Source organism: Adiantum capillus-veneris, chromosome 29 (genome assembly GCF_014529385.1).
Source record: "Adiantum capillus-veneris isolate H3 chromosome 29, ASM1452938v2, whole genome shotgun sequence".
Lineage (NCBI taxonomy): Eukaryota > Viridiplantae > Streptophyta > Polypodiopsida > Polypodiales > Pteridaceae > Adiantum > Adiantum capillus-veneris.
In genome coordinates this window covers 78,246,354-78,269,332 of record NC_140959.1, presented here as the reverse complement: position 1 = coordinate 78,269,332, position 22,979 = coordinate 78,246,354, and positions in this window count along the sequence as shown.

Below are 22,979 nucleotides of genomic sequence, written 5' to 3'. Positions count from 1 at the left end.
CTTGGTTGTAAAGAGAGAGTAAGCTTTCTATACACCATCACTTTGGTGCATAGAAAAGCTTGAGCTAGTTTGAGTGAGTGCGAGTAGAAGATATTCTTCCTACCATTGTTGTATCTACCCCAACATCAATGAATTGGTAGTTTTGGGTGCAATTCATGTCCAAAGGCTCATGCTTCTCCTCCAATTTGGCTTGGCAAACTCATTCAGCTTCATAAGGTGACTTGTTTCATTGAAGGTTGTTGTTTTATTGCTTGTGATTCATTGGCTATTGTTTGGCTACCATTGTAAGAGGGTGGATGGTTAGAGGGCTCCCATAACCCTAAGACAATGTGCTAGTGATGCTATAACCAAATCTTGTCACTTGATTCCGCAAGCTCTAAGTTCCTTTTTGTGCAAAATATAAAGTTGAAGCTAAGTTGTACCCATCTCTCTCTCTCTCTCTCTCTCTCTCTCTCTCTCTCTCTCTCTCTCTCTCTCTCTTGTTTTAGTGTGTTAGAGTGTTCCATTGGTGTTAGGGTTACTGTAAATTCCTTGCTTGTTTGTGGGTTGCTCTAACGATTCTCCTCTTTTGCGTCCTAGTTCGCTCTTAAACTAGGTGGTGCCCCTTGTGTAGTTGGGATTTGGATGTGAGTTTGTTGTTTTGGTTTGTGTTGTGTTGTGCCCCAGCCCCATTGAGCAGCACGGGAGCCTTGAAGGGTGTCTAGAGGTTGCTCATCTTGTTGCCCGCCCCGGACCGCCTCAGCAGCAAAGCTATGGAGTGGACCTGCAACAAGGATAGGGAAGGAGGAAGAGTGTGTGCTGAAAACTACGAGAGAGAAGAGAGAGGGAGAGAAGTGAGAGAGGGAAGGAGAAAGAGTGTGTGCTGAAAAGTAGGAGAGAGAAGAGAGAGGGAGGAGTGAGAGAGAGGGGAGTGATTTTGGAAGGAAATAAAAAAAGGTGAGAAGTTGGATATTAAGTAGGTCTAGCAGTGAGATTTTGAGAGAGAAATTTGATTTTTGGGTATACATATAGGTTGGGGAGAAGTGTTGAGTAAAAGTGAGGTTTTTTTGCATCTTTTTGAAAAAAGTGCTTTTTTGGGTTGAGGCTATGGACGCGCTTGATGATGTGGCAAAAAAGGGGGGAGGGTCCTTATTTTCATAAGGACCACCACTCTTTTGAGTAGAGAGAGAATGTAACTATCCTCCCTAGCCTCTATTTCAACCTACAAAAAGCCTATGACAGCCTAAAAAAAGCCTATGAGAATACCCTCGTTCAATGGACTTGTCTCCTAAATCACACACATTTTCAGTCTTAATCCTTTAAAATTAGGGATCCTTACAAGGCCCTTTTGGGGTCCATATTTTTCCTAATGGGTAGCCTTATCATCCAATGTTTTGTGTTACATTTGTGGCACCAAAGCATATGCCAAACAGCCAAAAACACACATGTGCTCAATAGAAGGCTTTCTATCATGCCATGCTTCATAAAGAGTCATAGACTGCAAAGCTTTCATAGGACACCAGATAAGTACATAAGTGGCACACATAATAGCCTCAAGCCAAAACGAATGTGGCAAAGCTTGACTTTTGACCATATATCGTGCCATTTCCGTAAGTGACATGTTTTTCCTCTCAGCAACACCATTTTGCTACGGCGTATAAGGCACTATACATTGGCCTTATCCCATGACTAGCCCATCGTATAACGTACAATGCAACCCTATCAGTTTGAAATCAAATTTGTCTGATGTTGGTTGTTCTATTGGCTAACCATCTAACTGAATTGATCTTTTCCTAGAGTTCAGCTCAGTGAAGTGGTATGGGTATTGTTTTCTTTGTCCCTCGGCCTACTCCTTGTCCATTAGCATAGCACTTAGATTTATCTCTCTCAGTGGTTTATCTCTCTCAGTGGGAAGATTTTCATTGAAGTAGTTATCTTTTCTATCTTCTTTGTTCCATATTTCTTGCACAGATCTTCAAGTCTCAAAGCTTCCTTCCACATTCTCGTGTTGTCAATTTTTATATGAATCCTCATGTTGGCCCCTTGAGTAGTCAGTGTTTGGCTGGTATAGTCATGTATTGCACCAACAATTCTAAGACATGGTCTACCTAAAAGCATCCCATATGCTCCTTGAGCGTCCAATACTAGGGAGCTAGTCTTGAACTTCTCCTTACCCAATTTGATTTGCATGTTTTCAACTAGCCCAATACCCTGGACACAAAATATGGTGATGGTTTTAGATGTTCTCTCAAAATATTGACACAAGCTCCCCCATCCAGTATGACTCCTAATAATGGTTCCGATTGCTTTCTTAGCTTATAGTCAACCTGAATGAATGGAACCTTGTCATCTTTGATAGCTACTAGGTCCATTGCTATGGCTTCAATGTCAGTTTTTCTCTACAGTCTTATTAAATATGGCAACTTTTAGTAAGTGTGTTTGATGTCATCCACCTCTAGCGTCAATTTTTGGATGTGTTTACAGACCTTCACATAGAATTCATCTTGCTCATTCCCAGAGCTACAGTCTGAACTGGAAGATTTCTCTTCTTGAGTATCTTTATAGTTCCATTCAACTGACTTCTCTTATTTGGTTGTTGGATGAACCTAAGAGGATTTTCTAATTGGTCCTTTATCTCAATGGCTCTAGCCTCAACCAAATCTGATATGACTTGTCATACCTCATTTACCAGACTTTGTACTACAGTGATCATGAACTCATTCGGTCCAAATGTTTCCTTCTCCCTCTAGTGCTCTTGCATCTCTAAAGAGTAGGGCGGTGTCTTTTGAATCGTGCAAGCTTGAGAACATTTTGGTTGTTCTGTTAGTTTCTTACCCAAAATTTCAGTGATCTTTGTTGCAAGCTCACGATGTTCTTGCCACTCATCCACTACCTTCTCTTTGCTCTTGGCCTTCCATAATGCTCTCTGCTTCTCCCACTTCTTGGTTTCAGTAGTTAGCTTTTCTTGATTTTCATCTAGAATCTCTTCAATGATAACACCCTTGCTTCTAGTGGATACCATGACTGGCACTGGTTCTAGTGCATTCTTGTCAGGTACTTTGGTTTCACAGCGTCTAGGCACTTGGCTATAAAATGACCATACTTCCCACAAGTGTAGCAATTTAGGCTTTGCTTTGCAAAATCTCCGGTTCCCCTCCCCCTGCCAGTACTCCCCGATACTTGCCCCTATTAGTGCCAGTATCCCCAGTGTTGGTTTCATTATCTTTGGAACTAGTGGCTCCATCTGCCTTGATTGCTTTAAGATTTTTCATTGCAATCATTAATAGATCTTTCTCTTTCTTGAAGTGATAAATATTGATGCTACAATTGTTCCAAACATAACCATAGGTTTTACAGTTGGTACACTATAAACACTCATCAAACGTATGATCTCTTGACCTACACTTTGAGCACCAAATCTCTTTTTTTTTCATGAGGGTCGCGTCTTAGCTATTTCAATTATCTGCCAGTTCCTTGGTCCATGATCCTTTTTTCTTTCCTTTGCCTTTGTCATCTAACTCACTTTTAGATGAAGTGGAATTGTAAAGCACTAACTGTCACTGGAATGTTTCTTGTTATGCCCTTTCTCTTTCTTGGCCTATTGTTCTAGTTTCAATACCCTCTATACCATACCATTAAACTTTTTGGTTGGTGTTGGGACCTTTCCCTGACATTTTTACTTATGAACCCATTCAAAAACCAGGCTCTCATATGTTTTTCAAATGGAGGCTCTTGCAGTTGTCTGGTTAGTTCCTTGATCTTCTCCACAAAATGCTTAGTAATGCTTAATTGACAACTTTCCTTGTTTAATCTTGTCTAGCTCAGAAAGGATGTCCTCATCTCCCCTGTTGTTTGAATACTCCAATTTGAAATCCTTAATGAGCTTATTGTAGAACTTGAGCTGGCGCTGGGTAATGATAGTACCATTTCTTGTCTGCCTCCTTGAGTGTCTGCGTGAACTATTCCCCCCATTCATTGTCATCAATATACTTAATCTCAGTGTACTACTCAAATGCTTGGTTGTGAACTTCAGGATCATTCTTTTTTCCTCCTTTGAATACTAGAAATAAAATTTTCAAATTAGTGGAATGCTGATGACTATTGGCTCTGGTTCTGAAAACTGGCTTCTTGTCTTTGAGTTTTCGTTTGCTATAATGCTTCGTATTCGCTTCCCAATCATTGTCAATTTTGGTTTCAGTCACTATGTCTTCAACTTTCTTCTTTGCTAGTTTTTATCCTTTTGAGTGATGTTTTCTCTTGCTGCACTCGCTTTCTTCAACACGCTTATGGCTACGTTTTCATGAGATCGACTGCATCATTTTTCTCTCTCTACCTGTCTGCGCCTGGAATGAGATGAGTGTTGAAAATCCTTTGACTCATCAGCTACTCCTGGTCCTAAAGGAATATATGTTTCATTCCTAGGTTCTCTCTCCGTATTAGAGCCTTGCTCTAACTCCTCTGGGACTAGGTTGATGCGGTCAAGATTATCCATGAACCTTGTAGCTGGCCGTCTACCATCGGCAGTTCCTCTAGGCAAAATGATAGATATGTGATAACTCTAACACCAACTGGGAGATAGTTCAACTATCAAGAGCAAGTTAGCTCAAGCCATTGTGATCGCCAAAATGCAATGAGATGGACGCTTTCAGTTAGCTATTCTAGGCTGGTAGTTAAAGTTAGTTCATATCAATACGAGACTTTAGATCAGATAAGACACCGAGACACAAGATTGAAACTAGAAATGATACTGAACATTGGAAATAGAAAGAGAATGAACGCTGGAACTGGGAACTAAAACCGGAATTGTATATTTATGTCAGATCAATAAACAAGTACAACAATGAGATAAGTAAGCTCAAGGTTGGATTAGGATTACATGAACGTAACATCTCCAAGATACAAGGAAATAGGATCCATGAATCGTTATAAGTCAAGTGTCCTCAAAATGAAGTAGTGGCCCCTAGTTATAGGCTCTTGACTGGACTATGCATTGGCATATTTGTTTCTATCCTTTTCTTCACCATTAAATTGAGAAGGTTTCCTATCTTTCAGGACAATGTTTCTCTACGTCTTGATTGGGTATCAAGAGAAGGTATAGCAGCCTCTCTATATACAATTCCACCATCCCTAGACGTAGAAGGCACATTTGAATCAGATGGCACAAAAGACTTTGTCATTGGCAGCTTTTCCTTCTACATGTACTCACTTGATTTAGTCGTTTGCTCCTTGAGACAATCTAGAGCAGCAAAGAGTGTTTGCAATTGTATTTTGATATATTTCTACCCTATGTGCTATTAGTCATGCTAATCACGGGATGGCACATCCCACTCTTCTCCCATGTCCTCAGTCCCATACATATTTTGGTCTTGATTGGTGTCGGTTTCAAACTACTTTTGTTTTTTTAAGTTTTAACAGCAAAACTCACTGTGAAAGAAATGTAAGCTAAAAAAGCTATGCACAAATGTATAGCGCACTTCTTGATATATGCCAAGATGGCTCCAATGAAAAGGGTGGATGGTGATCAAAATCTCGACCCGACGAGTGCACTAGATGCTTGAGTGTTGTCGATCTCAGTTGTCTAGGGAACATTGATCCTCACAAGGTAGTGACCATCGCTCCTCATGTGGGGGTGGTTCAACAAATCTCGCATTAAAATCTCCGAACAAGAAGAGAGCCTGCAATGTGGGAGAGATGAAACGTTGGGCTATAAATAAATACCTCTTTGACACTTTGGTGGCATTGGTGCTTCTTTATGGAGTTGAAATATGGGGTGCTAGTATCTCTAAGTCTATATGGAAAGAACTTCAGAACACCCAAATGTGTTTTCTTATGAATTTTCTCCAAGGCAAGACAAAAACACCCTACATATTCTTCCTTTTTTTTTTGCAAAACTCACAATTGTGAGTGGATTATATTGAGCAGCCCAAAACATTACAAGGTTTTGTCATGCTCATGTTAAGCCATGACAACATCCAGGGATCATAATTACAATGGCTATCAGGGCAACCACCCCGCCTCCACATCCTTGATACACGAGGTCCATACTCTTGTCATTCTGAGATCTTTTATTTACCGATGGCCAAGATTCGCCCCCATCCTAGGCATTCCATCTGCTGACAACAAGGCACAAGTAGTCCTATACCAATCCTCAGAGTGATGCTTGCACCCGAGTGCCCATATTAGCACTTTGCTTTCTTGTATAATTTCTGCGAAGCTTGCCACCTCAGATCCTCCTTCAAAAACACGGCAGTTCCTTGTATGCCATACATTATGAAAGAAGAAGTATCTGACGATCTGAGTGCTGACTAGGAGTGTAGGACTACCTGGATTTTTACCTCAAAGGCATAGGTCAGTCTATCTAATTTTCCATGTTCTCTGGACCCACTTGCATACTTTCCTTGCGAGGCCTTTTATAGGTGGGCAATCCATGAATAGGTGGGCCAGATCTTCCCTAGCTACCCTGCACCCCAAGCATCGATCTGACCCAATCCCTCTCTCCTGAATCTTTACCCCCGCCGATAGAGCACCCCAAATAACCTTCCATAAGAAAACCTTCATGTACTGTGGAACCTTTGGCTTCCATGTGTTCTCCATTACATGCTCCCACCTTTCCTCCGGCCATTGCTTTTTCCATAGCTTGTTAGGGGGGCTAGACCAATTCTTCTTTTGCATCATTGTCTGATAAATGATTTTAGTATGGGGTTTCCACAAGAGACTGCTTCCGGGCCATTTCCAGGCATTCCAGTCCAACTCCGAATGACAAATTGGCATCACTAGATTGTCAAGTTCTTTCATCACTCTGTGGACAAGCAAGACCTCCAAGCTATTAAGTTGGTACTGGGAAACCATAAGGTCAATGGTTTTCCAACTCTTGTTGACATTGTCCCAGAAGTGCTCAAGTCAGATCAGACCCTTATTATTCAGCTTCCTAGCTGTCTTAATCCAATAGGGAGTTTGTGGCGGATCTACAACTTTGGAGAGCCAGGGGGACCAATGCAGGATGGAGTTCTTGAAGTATCTGGCTTCTTCCCCCCACTTTAGGACTCCTGCTACTCTATTAAATTTTGTTACCAGTTCTCCTAATCTGCCCCCTAGTCTTAAGGTAGACCATGCCTGGCTAACAGCTTGTCATGAACCTCCACCCCTCTCCACTTTCCTCCCTTCAAGCCAAGTTTAGCTGCTTCTATCATATCTCTCATCATGACGGCCCAAACTTGATCCTGTTTAGCCAAGGAAACAACAAATTTGGCACAACAAGCTGCTGCATGGGCCACAGGGTTGAGAATCCCGAGGCCTCCTTGATTCCGAGGCCGAGCAACTGATTCCCAACGGGCCCATTGCCATGGCCTGGAAGATTTTGTGTTATTTTTCCATTCAAATGTTTTTACTGATTTCAAGAACTCTTTCTAGTGACACTTAGCCATCTTGAGAAGCGGTCTAGTGAAGGCAATATAAGGAATCATAAAGGCATTCATCACTTTTATCCGACTTGGGAATGGGAGAAGAGCATATTCCCACCTACTCATTTTTGTTTTGATTTTTTCAAGCACCCACTCGAAACTTTGCTTGTGAGTTACATCCACCCCCAAGGGGGGTCCTAGATGTCTAAAGATATTCCCTTTTGTGACAATCTCCCCTGACCAAACAGAAGGGTCAAATGAGTCATTTTCCGATAGGGAAATCATCCTTGACTTCTCTATATTACACTGGGACCCGAAGCTACTGAGAACATTTGTACAATCTCCAGAGCTTTTCTAATGACTTGGGGGCATGCCTTCAAGAAAGAGGAGAGAATCGTCTGCGAAAAGTTTTTCCAGGAGTTGTCTATTTCCTGGTAAAACAAGGCCTTGCACCTCCCCTCGTTCAGCACTAGCTTCGAGCGTCGTGATTAGAGGATGTGATCCTATGGCGAAAAGTAGGGGGGCGAGAGGGAATCCATGTTTGATAGACATTTTGACCTCAAAAGAGCCCACAATTCTATCATTAAATAGGAGCTCTGACTGGCTTCCAGCCCCCATTACACGAACCAGCCAACAGAGGCGTGGCCCAAAGCCTAGAGCTTCCATGATGGCTTCTATATATGTCCATGTTATTCTGTCATAGGCCTTGTCCAGGTCCAACTGCTGCAGAATGCACTCTTGCTTTGTGACAATTGCATATTCTATGCCCACCATTGCTGCTACGTTGTTGTCGTAAATGGACCTTCCTTTAATGAAACCATGTTGATGGGGGGAGATGATCTTGGTTGGTAAGGGGGCTAGTCTGAGGGCCACTGCTTTAGCTATAATTTTGTAGGCCACCCACATCATCATTATAGGGCACCAATGTTTCAGTTTAAAATAGCAGATCTGTTTTGGGATGGGCTTGATAAGCCCTCTCTTCACACTTGTCTCCAACGACCCTTCGACCATGGCTTTATTGGCCAAACTTGTGATTGGGGCCTTGAGATCACCCCAAAATTCTCTATAGAATTCCACCGTCATCCCATCCCAACTAGGGGACTTCTCCTTGCCAAGGGCTTGCCATGCTAGTGAACATTCGTCTTCGAAAAATGCCCGTTCCAAGTTATTAGCTTCCGAGTGGGGAATTTCCTTCTTGACACTATGAAGTAAGGTCCCTCTGTCTTCTTCCACTTCTTGGGATTGGGTTTTCGACCGTCCAATGATTTGACTAAGATAGCTCAACATCATACCAGCCATTTCATCCTCGTTATGAACTGCTGTCCCTTTCTCATCATCAAGCAAGCGGACGTGGCCCCGGCTCTTCTTGATTTTTAAAGCCCTAAAAAACTGAGCCTGATTGGAGGCTTCCGGTTGCAAAAAAATCTCCCCCGAGAGAAGTCTAGCCTTTTAAAATCTTCTAACTACTCATTAGCAGGGTTTGATTTGGCTTCCAGCCATCGTTTGTGTTCGACCTCAGTAGCATGCCCATTGGCTTTTATAGCGGTAAGCAATTGAACCTCCGCTGTAAGATGCAAAAGGTGATCCTCCCTAGCTTTCTTGATTTGGGGGGCCGAGGTTTTGATTGCTTTCTCGATGCTCCGAGCAAAGAGGTCCCACGCATTGTGTTTGTTGAGGTCGACATCTTTTTTTAGCTTACCCAATGCTTTCTTGGTTAGATTCCTGAAAAGAGGGTCTTTGAATAGGTGTGCCCCTGTTACCAGCAGTTTTTTTTCACCCCTTGGGGCCTGCTCCTCTTTATTCTTCTTAAAGTGTATGTGCAAAGGAATGTGATCCGAGAGGATTGTTGTTGGGACTACCTTCATTTCCATCAACGTCGATATCCAATTAGCTTGGTGCGGGCAATAGCATCTGTCCAGTCTGGAGGCAGTGAGGGCGTACTGAAGGCTTGTGTAGGTGAATCCAAGCGTGTTGTTCCATGGGCCAACTTCCCATAAGTCGATCATTGCCCACTTTTTGCACAAACTTTGCCATTTAGACCTTTCTCAGCCAACACGCTGGAGGATCCTATTCCATCCCTGCTCTTTTCTACCATATTAAAGTCACCAACCAACAACCACTCCCCTTCAATAGGGGTATCCCTGAGATGCATCCATAGTTTAGCTCTATCTTTTGCATTGCAAGGGCCATACACATTCACAATGGTGAGGGGATGCCCTTACCATCTAATTCTAATCCCCAGGATTCTGCCGGATGGGTGGTTAAGAACCAACTTTGGCTCCAATTTTCTATCCACAATGCTGAGGACGCCACTGAAGCCGTTATTTCCTTCTGCATAGAATACCAGTTTCTTTCCTAGCACCTGCTTTCTCTTGCTATGGGCATCTAGGTGGTGTTCCTGAATGGCCCAAAAGTTGACTGTCTTCTCCTTTTTTATTTCCTCCCAGAATAGGGTACTCTTCTTACGGGTTTTCAACCCCTTCACGTTCCAAGATTGGATAGTGAGAGACTCCATCATTAATACAGGGTTCATTGGGATAAAGGAACAAATTCTTCAGCATTCGAATCATCCCCCCCCCCCCTCTCCTTGGTCTCAGGAGAATCCGGGGGTTCCAAGTCAAAGGATTTCTTTTCTTGCAGTGCTGCAAATGGATTGTGCAGAGGGACAATGAACCCCCCTACTTTCGAAGGGGTGGAGGATGAATTTGATCCTTTCACCTCCAGTGTTCTGACGACTTGCAACACTTTGGAGTCTCTTGCCACTGCCTTCACTCTTTTGGCCCTTTTCAGACCCGGGACTTGGACAGCCGTTGCAGTTGTTACTGTCATAAATTTGGGGGTAGCAGCGGGAGTAATGATCCTATTATTAATTCCTGTACCTTCAAAAGCTCGTTGTATGGGAATCGATTCCTCCACAATCTTTTCTTGCATCTTCGTATCCATTTTCTCACATACCATCCCTCCTTCATCCTTCCCTGTATTTGTCCCTTCGTTATTGTCTCCCTGCTTCTCCAACCCTCCCATCAGGGATTCCATTTTATTGGGGTCCTATACTGCCGGAGCTGTAGTACCGTTAGAATTCAAGGAATCCTTGGCGAAGTGACCAAAGTTGTTGCATTTAAAACATGCCCCAAAGTATGTTCCAAAGTTTAGCGGAATGGTAACAAGCCCAGCTCCGACATTGATAACCATGCTTTTAGGTGGCGTTTTAGACGCATCCCATCCTATACAAATCCTGTTTGAGGTTTTGCCAAACCCTCTCTTACTAGGTATAAATAAGGGAGTGCCCAGTTGGCTAGCAAGCATCCTGAGATTATCCCACAGCCAGCTAGGCAGTCCCACAAACTCAACCCAGACCGGATGAAATGCTTGCAAAGATTCATATGAGTCGAACACTGGCTCCCAAGGCACCACACACACCATAGTCCTATTAAATACTAGGGGCCCTTTGTCAAGGATCTTTTCCACATCGGAGGCCTCTTTGAATCTCAGTGAGCAAAAACCTTTAGCTAGGTAGGAAGTACTTTCAACTACTCCTCCATGACCAAGAATTTGAGGGCCCTGAAGCCATTGGATCATCTCAAATCTATTTAGGATTCTTCCAGTGAACCCTAATACAAGCGTCAGCTTAGCTTGTTTAGCTAGCTGTTTTTTTTATAAGTGCTGGTGGAATCGCTATAGTAATAGCATCGACAACCTCCACCTGTTGTGGCGAGGACTTTTTTTAAGCAGAGAAGGCTCGATATGCCAGCCCGTCTTCTTCCAGCCCACTGAATTCTGAATGGGAGCAAGTTATTTTGTTGTTGTTAGGGCCGGCCTCAATCATTTTGTTGACTTCCAAGAGCTCTTGTTGAAGTCTAGCTTTTGCATTCTGCAGGTTTTTATATCTCCTTCACTTGACATCCCTTTTGCTGAGCCTTTTCCATAATCCCTAGAGTTAGGCCCCTTGAGTATGCTAGCAAACAATATACCTGGCCTGCAAGTAGCCGATGCACTTGACACTTTATTTACATTCGCACAGATGGGACCCTGAGGAACCCCGTCTTTGATGGTTTTTACCTCGAATTTGAACCCTTGCACTGAGCCCATTTTCTCTCCTGTTTCCTCAGAGGGAACCTTTTCAGTAGGGACAATTTTGACCTCTTTCATGGTTGAAACCTTTGGCGAGTTGGGGCCCGACATTTCCATGTCATGCATCAGTCTCAAGACCAAGCCACCGCCTACATCCATTGGCATAGCTAGCTCCATTTCGGACCTTTTCCTCGCCGCCAACATTTGCGAAAATTTGGCAATGTCCTCATTTACGTCCAGAACGTCGAGTTCCATTAGCAAAGAACCTTTAATATCTTATCAATGGCTCGATTCATTAATTGGGCCAAACGCAAGCAAAAGGCTTTAAGGCTATGGTATGAAGGAGGTACAATGCAAAAGGGAAGCCTCAAGGAAAAAGGGCGATAATTAACTCTGCAAAAGGGAAGCCTCAAAGGAAAAAGGGCGATAATTAACTCGTGCCATTATTTTCTATGATTCACAGAACGATTATTTGTGTGGTACAATCGTGATTATCAAGTGCTGAAGGCTAGCATGCAGCAAGTTGAAGGGAGTTGGGCGTGTTGGAGTGGGGGGGAGATGCGCTGCACTATATACTTGGCGCTCAGGTCAACTAAGGCTGTCGACCTCAAGCTCAATGCTTTTTGGGTCAAGAATGCCCGTGGTGCGCTAGGAAAGAACCTCCCAAGGTGGACAAACATATTCTTACTTTTTGACACCATATCATTTCCCATTGAGGTTATGGGTATGGGGAGAATTGTTGAGTACATGGTTAAGATGGCACAAAACCCTTCACATGAATTCCCAAGAATTGCATGGGAAGCAAGTAAAAAGTTTAAAAGACACACAAAAGTAAACTCCAAAGTTTGGGACGGAAAAATATCAAAAAGTGGTTTGGAATATGGGATGCAGTACACTTGCTTCACTTGCTTCAAGATTTCTCAATAAACTCTAAAGGGAATGAGGCTTTTTTACAATGTCCTTCTAGGTTGCATGATAAATTTGCGAAAACATGTTACGCATAAACGATAGCTAAATTGTACATTTATACTCATTAGTAAGCATATTTTTCATTGACATGTCATTGTTTCTTGCCAATACACATATCCTCTTACTATCCAAATCGATACAATAAACTTTAAAAGGCTAGATTTAGCATCCGTATATAATGCTTCTATAATCTGCAAGATTACCCCAAGAAACAAAGGGTAGAGAATTAAACTCAAAACAATCATCAAAATGTTTTTTTTATAAATATATTTTTGGCTACCTAATGTAGCTAGAATGTAGAAAACTCAAAATTATCCCTTTTGGATTACACTATATTGAAATAGATGAGAGCTATGGTTCTTACTTTAGCTCTTTCTCTTTTTAGTATCAAAAAATAGTTAAGACTTTTGGTAAAGTGTATAATTCTTTGGCATAATCAATAGAAATAGAAAGAGATGCAATAACATTCCAGATATTATCCCTTACCTTTGTATGGCTTTATATAAGCAAGGGCTTACAAATAAAGGCCTTGCTATACACATCCATACTATGATAATGTATTATATTGTGCACTTTGTATATTGAGTCCACTTTATTTCAAGTAATGTACTTTTCTCTCTCTATCTCTTATTGTGAAAGCTATGGTTGCCTACCTTTGTAAGCCTCTATGCGCGCACACACACACATTAATTCTAACAATTGGTATCAAAACTTAGGCACGCTAAGTACTAGTGTTGTTAATTAGGAATGAGCCACTATCTTAATTAATGATCTTGTGTGATTAGTGGCATTCCATCATTGCATGTGTGTGAATATTTTTTTTTATATGTTGCATTCTCATTATCCGCTTTTGCTAATCAAGCTTGCACTCATGATTGGGTGCTTTCTCCACAAGTCCATGGTCAGTTGATGGTAAATGCAAGCAAAATTAGCGATTGGATTAATTCCTAGAATATTTTTGCATCTCATCGTGTTCAATTTTTTGCTTACTTTGCTCCACCAATTTAGTTTTCATTGTAACCCTCATTTGATTTCGCAAGTTGTGTGTGTGTGTGTGTGTGTGTGGAGTTCTCTTTAAGATCATTCTATAGAGCTCTCAAGAGCCTAAATCTCATATAATTTGGCTCTCCAATTAAACTCTCAAAATAGCCCTCTATCTCAGCTTTTAGCGGAGCCAAATTGAAAAATCATTAGCTCCCTATGACACTCTAAAATTTTGTTTTATGTGTGTGCGTGCTCTAGTGGGAACCACCTCCTAAAAAAATTTAAAAACTTTATAGCTTCTGCAGCCAAACCTTGGCATGCGCTGCTCCCATCACAACAAGCTCGTGCTTTTACCATGGCATCAAGCTGCAAACAGACCTCTGTTGCTTTGCACCTTCAGTCCAATCATCATATGCTTCCTACCTCATCATTGCCAATCACCACTATGACCGTCACCTTGAGAAGCTTCCTCGTGGCAACTCAATTAATCCGCTATTGTCATCCCTCGCCGGCTGCCCTTGGTCAAGCCATCATCAACTTCAACCCAGGCTCACACTATTAAGCCAATCACACGTTGCTTCAATACCCACCTTGTGGGTATTCAATGCCATCTCCTCCATTGCTTATCTGTCAAATAACCCTTGCTCAATTATCTTTGGATGAGAGCACCTTCCCATAGCATGATTCGAATCAATTTTAAGGTAGCTAGCCATCCGAGTTGGTAGGCCCTCCAAAGTCACAATTACGGCCCCATACGAGTTCGCTCGACCGGTTGCAACCAGCACCACCCACATAGCCTGGGATTGTGTTGTACACTCCCATCAGGACTCAAACCACACTTTGTGATGCCTTCATGTGTGTAAGTGGGCAATGCACTGGTGATAGCTAGTTTTGGAGGTGAGATGCATTCCTGGAGGGAGGTTGAACCACCTTCCAAATGAGCGGCTCCTTTATGCTTGGTAGCAACTAAGACAGGCCTACGAGAAGACCTTGCAAGTTGAGAGGCAACATCAAAGGCTGTTTCCGAGGGTCTACAGGAAGGCATTTTAAAGGCACATCAACCCAATGCCAACTTCACACCATCACTTGCAATCAGCCCGCTTTTACTACCCGCCTGTCAGCAACTTCAGACTTCAAAGCAACTAATCTAGCAAGAAATGCCGCACACTCTCGCTCAAATTCAACCTGGTACACGTCAACTCTGCTTGTCATTGATAGCTCAGTCCTCGTAATTCACAACTTGTTGCTTGTTGGCACTTGACTGGCTTGCTAAATCCCACACGGTTTCACCTGCTCTGCCAGACAAAGCTGCCTAGCCCTTTTAAGGTTTGTTCCCATGGGACACCTCTCTTAGGGATCTTTCTCACATCTCAAGTTGTTATTATACATATGTGGTAGTGATGTGTGTGAACACACTTAGGAGCATCGAGGCATTTTTTCCCTCACTAGGAGGTTTTTCCCCACGTACATTGTTTATACGTCCATCATTGTAGGGCTAACTTATCTTTCCCTTCTCTACTAATCAGTACTACTCTCTATTGTGTGCCTTGAGATTCTTCATCTTCTCCATGCTCTTTGTGTTTCCTTGCAGCCCTATTTCCAACAATTGGCATCAAAGCAGGTTACGTCCTCCTGAGCATAGTCTCCATCACACGCATGTTCACTTTCTCCGATTTGGGTGAGCTTCGATGAGGTTAGCAAGTCAACAAATACTTTGGGTAAGCTCATAGAGCTTAGTCTGCTCAGAATTTTGATTCGGACTAAGTTTCGGCCTCCGGTTCCAGTACAGTCAGTATTGTGCAAGAAATTTGTCCTTTTGTACATGATTTTTGTTAGTGCTATTTTCTATTTAACATGTCCCTTATAGTCTTCTTTGGTTTGTGCTATATATCATGTAATAGTCCCGCTTTGTTTCTCCTCTTTTCGGGCAGTTTTTACATCAAGTGTGGGCACCCGCCATGGCTGATTACAACACATATGTGTTCAAGATGTTTGTTGTTGAGGATAAATTGGATGGAGACAATTACCGAGTGTATGCATGATCAGGCATGGCCACGTTTTGTAGTTCCCCCTCAAGCGTGACATCCATAATGTGATAACTTGATGAGATACTCTTGCTCCGAAGCACCACTAACCGCCACGTGGCCTTGTTTCAAACTCGTCGAGTTACTTGTCAAAGTCACCACATAACTCAGTGAGTTACGTGGCTACTCCACGTGGCACGTGTCTCCTGCTACCTTGACTACACACACCACCACGAAGGATATTTCCACGTAACTCAACGAGTTACGTGCCAGTCCTCCGACTCGACAAGCTAGGTTTGCCACACCGATCTCGATTCAACCACCACATCAGGTCGCCACGTAATTTGACGAGTTATGTGGTGGCCGTCGTGGTGCTCAAAGCTGAATCTCCATGGCAAACTCAACTCGTCAAATCGGACCGCCACGTAACTTGTCGAGTTACATGGCTTTATCCTCCTTGGCAATCATGTTTTCACTACGTAATTCGACGAATTTCTTTTATAAAAAAAAATTAATTTTAAATTTTTTAAGTAACTTATCGTCTTACTTTAAAAAAAAAACCTTTTTTAAAAGAAGCATTATTTAAATTTTTTGATATATAAGTAATTCGTTGAGTTACTAAAACTTTTTTTTCCCCTAAAGTAACTCAAAGTTTAGGTTTTTTCTAAAGTAACTTAAAGTTCATTTTTTATCCTTCCCAAAGTAACTCATGGAGTTACTTACTTGAAGAACTTTTTTTTTCTTAAGTGTTTGCTCTCTTGTAGAGAAACCTATTGAAAAGCTTTTGAAAAGCTATTGTCCAACAAGCACTTTAGGGGGAGGGGTTTCCACCTATTTCTTTATGGTCCATAGCAAGAAATGTCAAAAGAGCTTGATGTCTTAGAGAGGAAGCCATCGGATCTTGATAGACAGGGAGTGGACTTAGAAGGGAGGAAAAGGGCATTGGACTCTTATACAGATGTCTATAATGCATAAAAAAGTATATAGCCCTCGTACTTTGGAGCTCACACAATGGCAGAGGATATCTTGCACAGGGTGATTAGGCTTAGTCAGAGCAGAGCTAAAGACGGATATGTGGTGCAGGTAGAGTTTAGCTTGGAGGCAGTGTTATAAATCCTTCAAGTTTGTTGTGCTCAATTGGTGGTGCTCTATTTTATAATCCGTCAAATGTCCACCCAAGATTTGTGGAAGTGCACAGCAATGGCAACCAAGGACAAAAATGCGATCTGCCAATTCTTAGGAGTAGGAAAAGGTTTCTATGTGGCTAAATGTGCCTCAAAGAAAACTATTCATGGTTTGATTATGAGAGGTGGCACCTGGGAAGCTTCCTTCTTTGCATATGCTATGCCAAGGGTTACAGAGGTAGAGGAGGTCATGCAAGAGCGCTTATGACAATGGGACGTTCTCATAGAGCAGTCCAGAGAGAGAGCATTGAGGAGGCCACTCCGTGGTGCTTCTTTTTCCCAAAGACAGACTTTGCATACCCAGTACTTTTTGTTGAGCTACAAGCACCTAAGGAGGGTACTCAATCACAGTTTATTTTGCGGGTATATGCAGATTTTTGACCCATGAAAAGTTACACAGCCATCCAAGTTGGTGTTTATGGGTTAGGGTTCAAAGTTCAGGGTTTATAATGCATAGTATGGATAAGGATCGTCTAAACAATATCAGATGGCCACAATACTTTACACAAGTGGAGCTAACCATAATTTCACTACCCATGCAAAGTGGCACAACCATCTAATATAGTTTGGTCAGTCAAGGCTCATACGACCCATTTTAGTGCATAGTATGGGCTATGACGCCCAAACCATATCGGATGGCCACAAAAATTATTATGGGTGGGAGTGAGCACCATTTGCCCCTCCCTATAGAGTTGTGCAACCATCCAAAGTGGTCTCAAAACTGGTAGGGTGGTCAAGGCCCATATTATGTGCTAAAATAGGGTATGTGAGCCATACGGCTTCGTTTAGTGCATAGTATGGTTCGGGATTGCCCAAACCATATTGGATGGCCATAAGACATTGCACACATATGTGTGAGCACCATTCTCTAATACCTGCAAGGTTTCACGGTCATCCAATATGGTATGAGCGGTCAAGGCTCATACTATAAGCTAAATAGCGTACAACCCATTTTAGCGGTTAGTATGGTCTAGGACTGCCCAAACCATATCATATTGCCATAAGAATTTGTGCAAGTGGGGGTGAGAGCCATTCCTCCACTACATAAGGTTTCACATCCATCGGATATGGTATAGGCGCTCAAGGCCCACACTATGCGCTAAAATGGGCCGTATGAGACATACGACCCATTTTAGCGCATAGTATGGGTCGGGACTACTTAAACCATATCTGATAGCTCTAAAACTTTGCATGGGTGGGGTTAAGCACCAATCCCCCACCCATGCAAAGTTGTACAACCATCCAATATGGTATGGGCGGTCAAGGCCCAAACTATGCACTAAAATGTGTCGTATGGCTCATATGGCCCATTTTAGGGCATAGTATGAGTCGCGATTGCCCAAACCATATCAAGACCGCAGGTTCATGTCCAACCATGGGGTTCAGGCGCCTTAGACCATGGGGTTCACGGCTAGGATTTCTATCTAGGTTGCCATGGTGCTTGGGGGTTTGTTGGCTTGCTCTGAATTGTGTGCAACTATACGGATAGTGGTGCTCGATTGAGACGGGAACGGGGCGGGACGCCGAGCGAGGGACGGGTGAGGTGAGGCAATGAGCTCCCTTCACCCCTCTTGTGATGTCGGGATGCAATCCCCCCTTGGGCAAGTGCCAATGGGCGAGTGCCAAGGCTACCTTCTGCTGATGGGCTTGGCTACTTTCGAGCCATTTTTGGGTCTCGCAAGTCTCACCGTGCTTAGGGTGGCTGACGAGGCTCGGTAGACGATGAATGACGGCACGGACGATGGTGAGCTCCCACTCGGGCCGCAATGTGATCAAGGAAAACGGTGGGAAGGTCCCGAACCAAAGTTCTCAAACCCGTGTGCATAAGTAAACCAAAAGCTTTTTAAAAAACCAATTTTGTTTTGTGATCCAATAAAATTTTAAATAAATATAATTTTATTATTAATTTATACTTTATAAAAATAAAAAATTTACATAATAGTATACTTTTTTGCAAAAATTGCCACGTAAATAATTAGGTTGAGATATTTTGATTTTTAATTTATTAACATTAATTCTTTTATTAAAATAACATGGCTATTGAGGTGGCCATGCATGAATGACATTGTCATCCATGTGGCAAGCTGATGTGGATGATTGATGACATGGAATGCATACTAGGTGGAACGATGAGGTGACGCATGGGACCCCCTCATCTGCCATGTCATATGATGACGTGTCAAATTGGTGACATGTAATGATTAGGTGGCAAAAAAGGAGGCTAATGAATTGGTGAGGTGGCGATGTGGCATGCTTGGTGGCTCATGAGGTGGCGAGTGATGTGGCAAGCCATGCAAGCATTACTTACACATGGCATGTGAGGTGGTGGATGAAATGGCACTTAAGGTAAAGTGGCATGCAAGGTGGTAGTGCATGGTGGTAGATGAGTTGGCAAATAGAGTGAGATGGCAAGCCAAGTGTTAAGGTCAAAGTGTTGACTGTGGTGATGTGGAAGGTGAGATGGGGTGATGACATGGACCTTTGGTGATGTGGCGACCTCCTCGTATAAGGTGGACTAGACAACTAGGATTAGGAGAGTAGAACCAAGCCATGGTTGGTTGACAAGTGTCAAAATTTCTAGGTTTGGTATTTTACCAAACCTAAGGAGGCACACTTGGTGCAAGTGCAAAAAATTAAATCAATGAAAAAGTTTCTTTCCCTTGCTCAAATCGGCTCAAATTGTTTTCTATGAGAACCTTACACTAAGAGTTATGACATATATGAAAATCAAAATAAGTGGCAATGTACATTATTTATTAGGATTTTTTTAAAAAAATATCGAGCTACTTTGAGCAGAGAGAGAGTACACATGATATACGTGGTTCACCCAATGTGGGCTACGTCCATGGGAAAGCAGCCACTCAATGGCTTTAGTACTTCAAAACAAGAATTAGTTTACAAAGGGATTCTACCCTTAATAGAGCTCACGCCTTGCTTCACTCTCACCACCTCACACCCACCTTGTTGCATCAACTTCACACTATGAAATGTGTGTAGAAATGGCCTCCTTTTATATGCCAAGAGGGCTGCCCTCTCTCATGAGAGGCAACCATGTGTAGCCACCCTTGTGTGGATAAGTGCAAATCGGACCCTCCAATATCCGTCCATGTGTGGCCTCCCTTGAGAAGATAAGTCCGCTTTTGAATTCGGCCACCGGCCATTGAATTCGGCCACTGGCCACTGGCCATTGACTTCTGACCATCGGCCACCGGCCATTGACTATCGGCCACCACCGGCCAACCGACTGGTCGTTTTCCAACCACTTTCCGGCCGTCGTCCGGCCATAATATTCCGGCGAAGGGAAAAAAAAGTATCGGGGGCTTCCGCTCCCGAGGCCCCCAAAGTTGCCCCTGAATTTTGGCCGTGAAAATTTTGGTTTCCGACGAGTGATTTTTATTTCCGGCGAGTGATTTTCCTTCATGCACGATGGCTTCTCCTCATAATGGGGGCCTTACAAATGCGCGTTTTTACCACAGAAAATTACAAGGGGTAAATCAGGCTCCATACTTAACAAATCGAGCCTCGAGCAAAGCTTCAACAAGGTTTCCAAAGCATCAACCAAATTTGAGCATCAAAAAGCTTATATGAACACTCAAATAGTAAAAGAATCTTTCTCTCACGTTCTCCCTAAAGCCTATTGCACTTCAAAATTAAATTTTGAAATTCATAACACAATCAATTAAAATGTATGCAGTCACCTATAGAGGATAGTGCATCTTGTAAAGAGGATAGGCACTAGCATTAGCTCTAGCTAATCGCTAAGACCCCTCACTATGTGAGAAAAATGGATATAAAAATTCAATAGGGGAGGGTTCTACACCTGGCAAATTAAATTGCGACTGTATCTCATGCAAAAGCAACTATGGTCTATTATTAAGCCATGAACAATTGAACCATTCCCAGTTGAAGGCACACTCACAGAGCATAAATTGCACAAATTCAAGCTAAAGATGAACAAGCTCTAGGCATAATTATCACCTTGCTACATGATAATTACGTGCACTTCATTGATAATTGCACCAAAACAAGCCAAGCACGAACAATCTTAGAAGAAATTTTTGTACAAAGTAAAAAATGAGAAAAATTAGCCTTAAAGAGAACCTTTACAAATTGACAATGAATGGGCAATGAATCAAGGGGAGGACATTTCAAGCCTCGTCAATAGGTTAATGAGCATCATTGCTCAATTTACGTATATCAAGTGTTAGATCCTCAAAGAAGATAAGATTGTTGTGCTCTTAAGTGTTGTCCCAAAAAAGTTTGAGAGCATAGTCACAGTGCTAGGACAGAAGGAACTAACACCCACGTTACAACAATTCATAAATGCCTTAATTGGAGAATAAAAGAAGCAAGCAAAAAAGGCGTAAGCACATAGAGGAGCTTACATTGCATCATCATCTAGGACTGCTTCTTAATCAACTAGGACCAAAACTAAAAATTGCTACGAATGTGGCAAACCAAGGTATTTCTCAAAAGGTATGTCCAGTTTGCACTAGTAGCAACAGCAAAAGAGGAAAAGGCAAAATCAACCTTGCAAAGAGTGACGACGAAGACAAAGATGAAGAGGACGAAGAAGACAACTATCTGCATGTCTGTGTTGTCTCTACTCCCTTTTGTGAATATACTGATGTACTCTATATATGGATGGTCTTCTGCCTTATTTGTTTGAGGGGAGGATTCCTAAGTCTGTGACACACCATATTTGTTGAGACTTTTTGTCTATGTGACTACCCAGTTTGTGTGACTACTAGCTTGTGTGGCCTTGAGTCTTGATTGGGCTTACTTCAATATAGGCCATGCCTAAGAGGAGGATTGTTAGGTGGACATGTCTTTAGTTTAGTATGAGTCTTTGATGAGAAACATCTTCTACTGTAAAAGCTTATGTGGAAGATAATCTTTTAGTATCCTAGATATTATCCTATACCTTTGTATGACTTTATGTAAGTCAAAGCTGGCCCCAACTGGATATCTATCCATAATAAATAAAGGCCTTGATGTATACATCGCTAATGTATTATATTGTGCACTTTGTATATTGAGCCCGCTTCATTTCAAGCTGTGTGCTTTTATCTCTCTATATCTTACTATGTAAGCTATGGCTGCCTACCCTTTTAAGCCTCCATGAACACACACACACACACACACACACACACACACACACACACACACACACACACACACACACACACACACACACACAATGATCCTAACAGAAACTAATTAAACCATTAGCTCTTGTGCTAGTGCACCTGTTAGTTAGGAATGTTTACATAACAACAATGTAGTAACTTCTCTCTTGGTTGTTTGAAAACCTACTCTTACTTCTAAGCTTGAAACAATGTGGGGAGTTCTTGTTGTTATTATGAACATTCACTCTCACTTCCAAGTGAACATTGCATGTAATAGAAGGTCTCTTGGTAGTTATGAGATGACACTCTTACCTCCAAGTAGGCCCTATTTGTAGTTAGGGTATATACAAAGGTTTAGTTAGTCGTCTTTGAGCCATCACTCTTACTTCTACATGAGAAGATGTTTGTATGGCTTTTGTATTAGTGAATTGTGTTTGAGCCAATGGCTCTTACCGCCTAGAGAAGATATGTTATGTGGTGAATAGTTGTGTTTGAGCAGGGCTTTTATGTATATGATGAAGTACCAAATGTGTCTCTAGGGATTCTTGGTTTTTTGAGATTCTACTCTTACTTCCAAGAGACATAAAGGTGCCTAGTATCTCTAAATTATATTGCACGTTTACATAGCACTTGGTTACTTATAGTACTTTTGTTGCTTGATGAGAAATCTAATCATCGTGTGCATGGACATTGTAGGAAGCATCAATAAAGCTCAAAGAATATGGCTTGAGGAAAGGAGTGGACTTACATGCACGAGCTTGAATAGGGAAAAATTGCTCTCAAGTTCTAATGCTTGACTTGCAACCATCTCTTCAATAGTAATGCAAGTCGTATCAAGGAGCACTTATTTAGTGTCGGCACAAAATATGTCAGGTTGTCCAAGACCACCTGCAAATATTTGGGTTCACTTTGTAGCCTACCCAAAGGCATGTAAAGAGAAAGACTCACTTCCTAAAAATGAAAGGGTGGGCTAGATAGTGCTGGACCATGTAACAAGCTTCAATGCAAGTGCTCAAGGACAATGAAGATGAAAACATAATTGGTACCCCAACACAAAGAGGTAAATGTTAACACACTCCTTTTCCAAGTGTCAAAGGATTAGGCAAGCCCAATTGTAGGGAGCAAGCCCGCCCCCTACAAACATTGCATCCACTTTTCCAAAAGCTAGATATGCTCAAATAGTGCACCTAACGCGGACTCAGAATTTCTTGGGACTCAAATCCCAACTATATGGCAAAT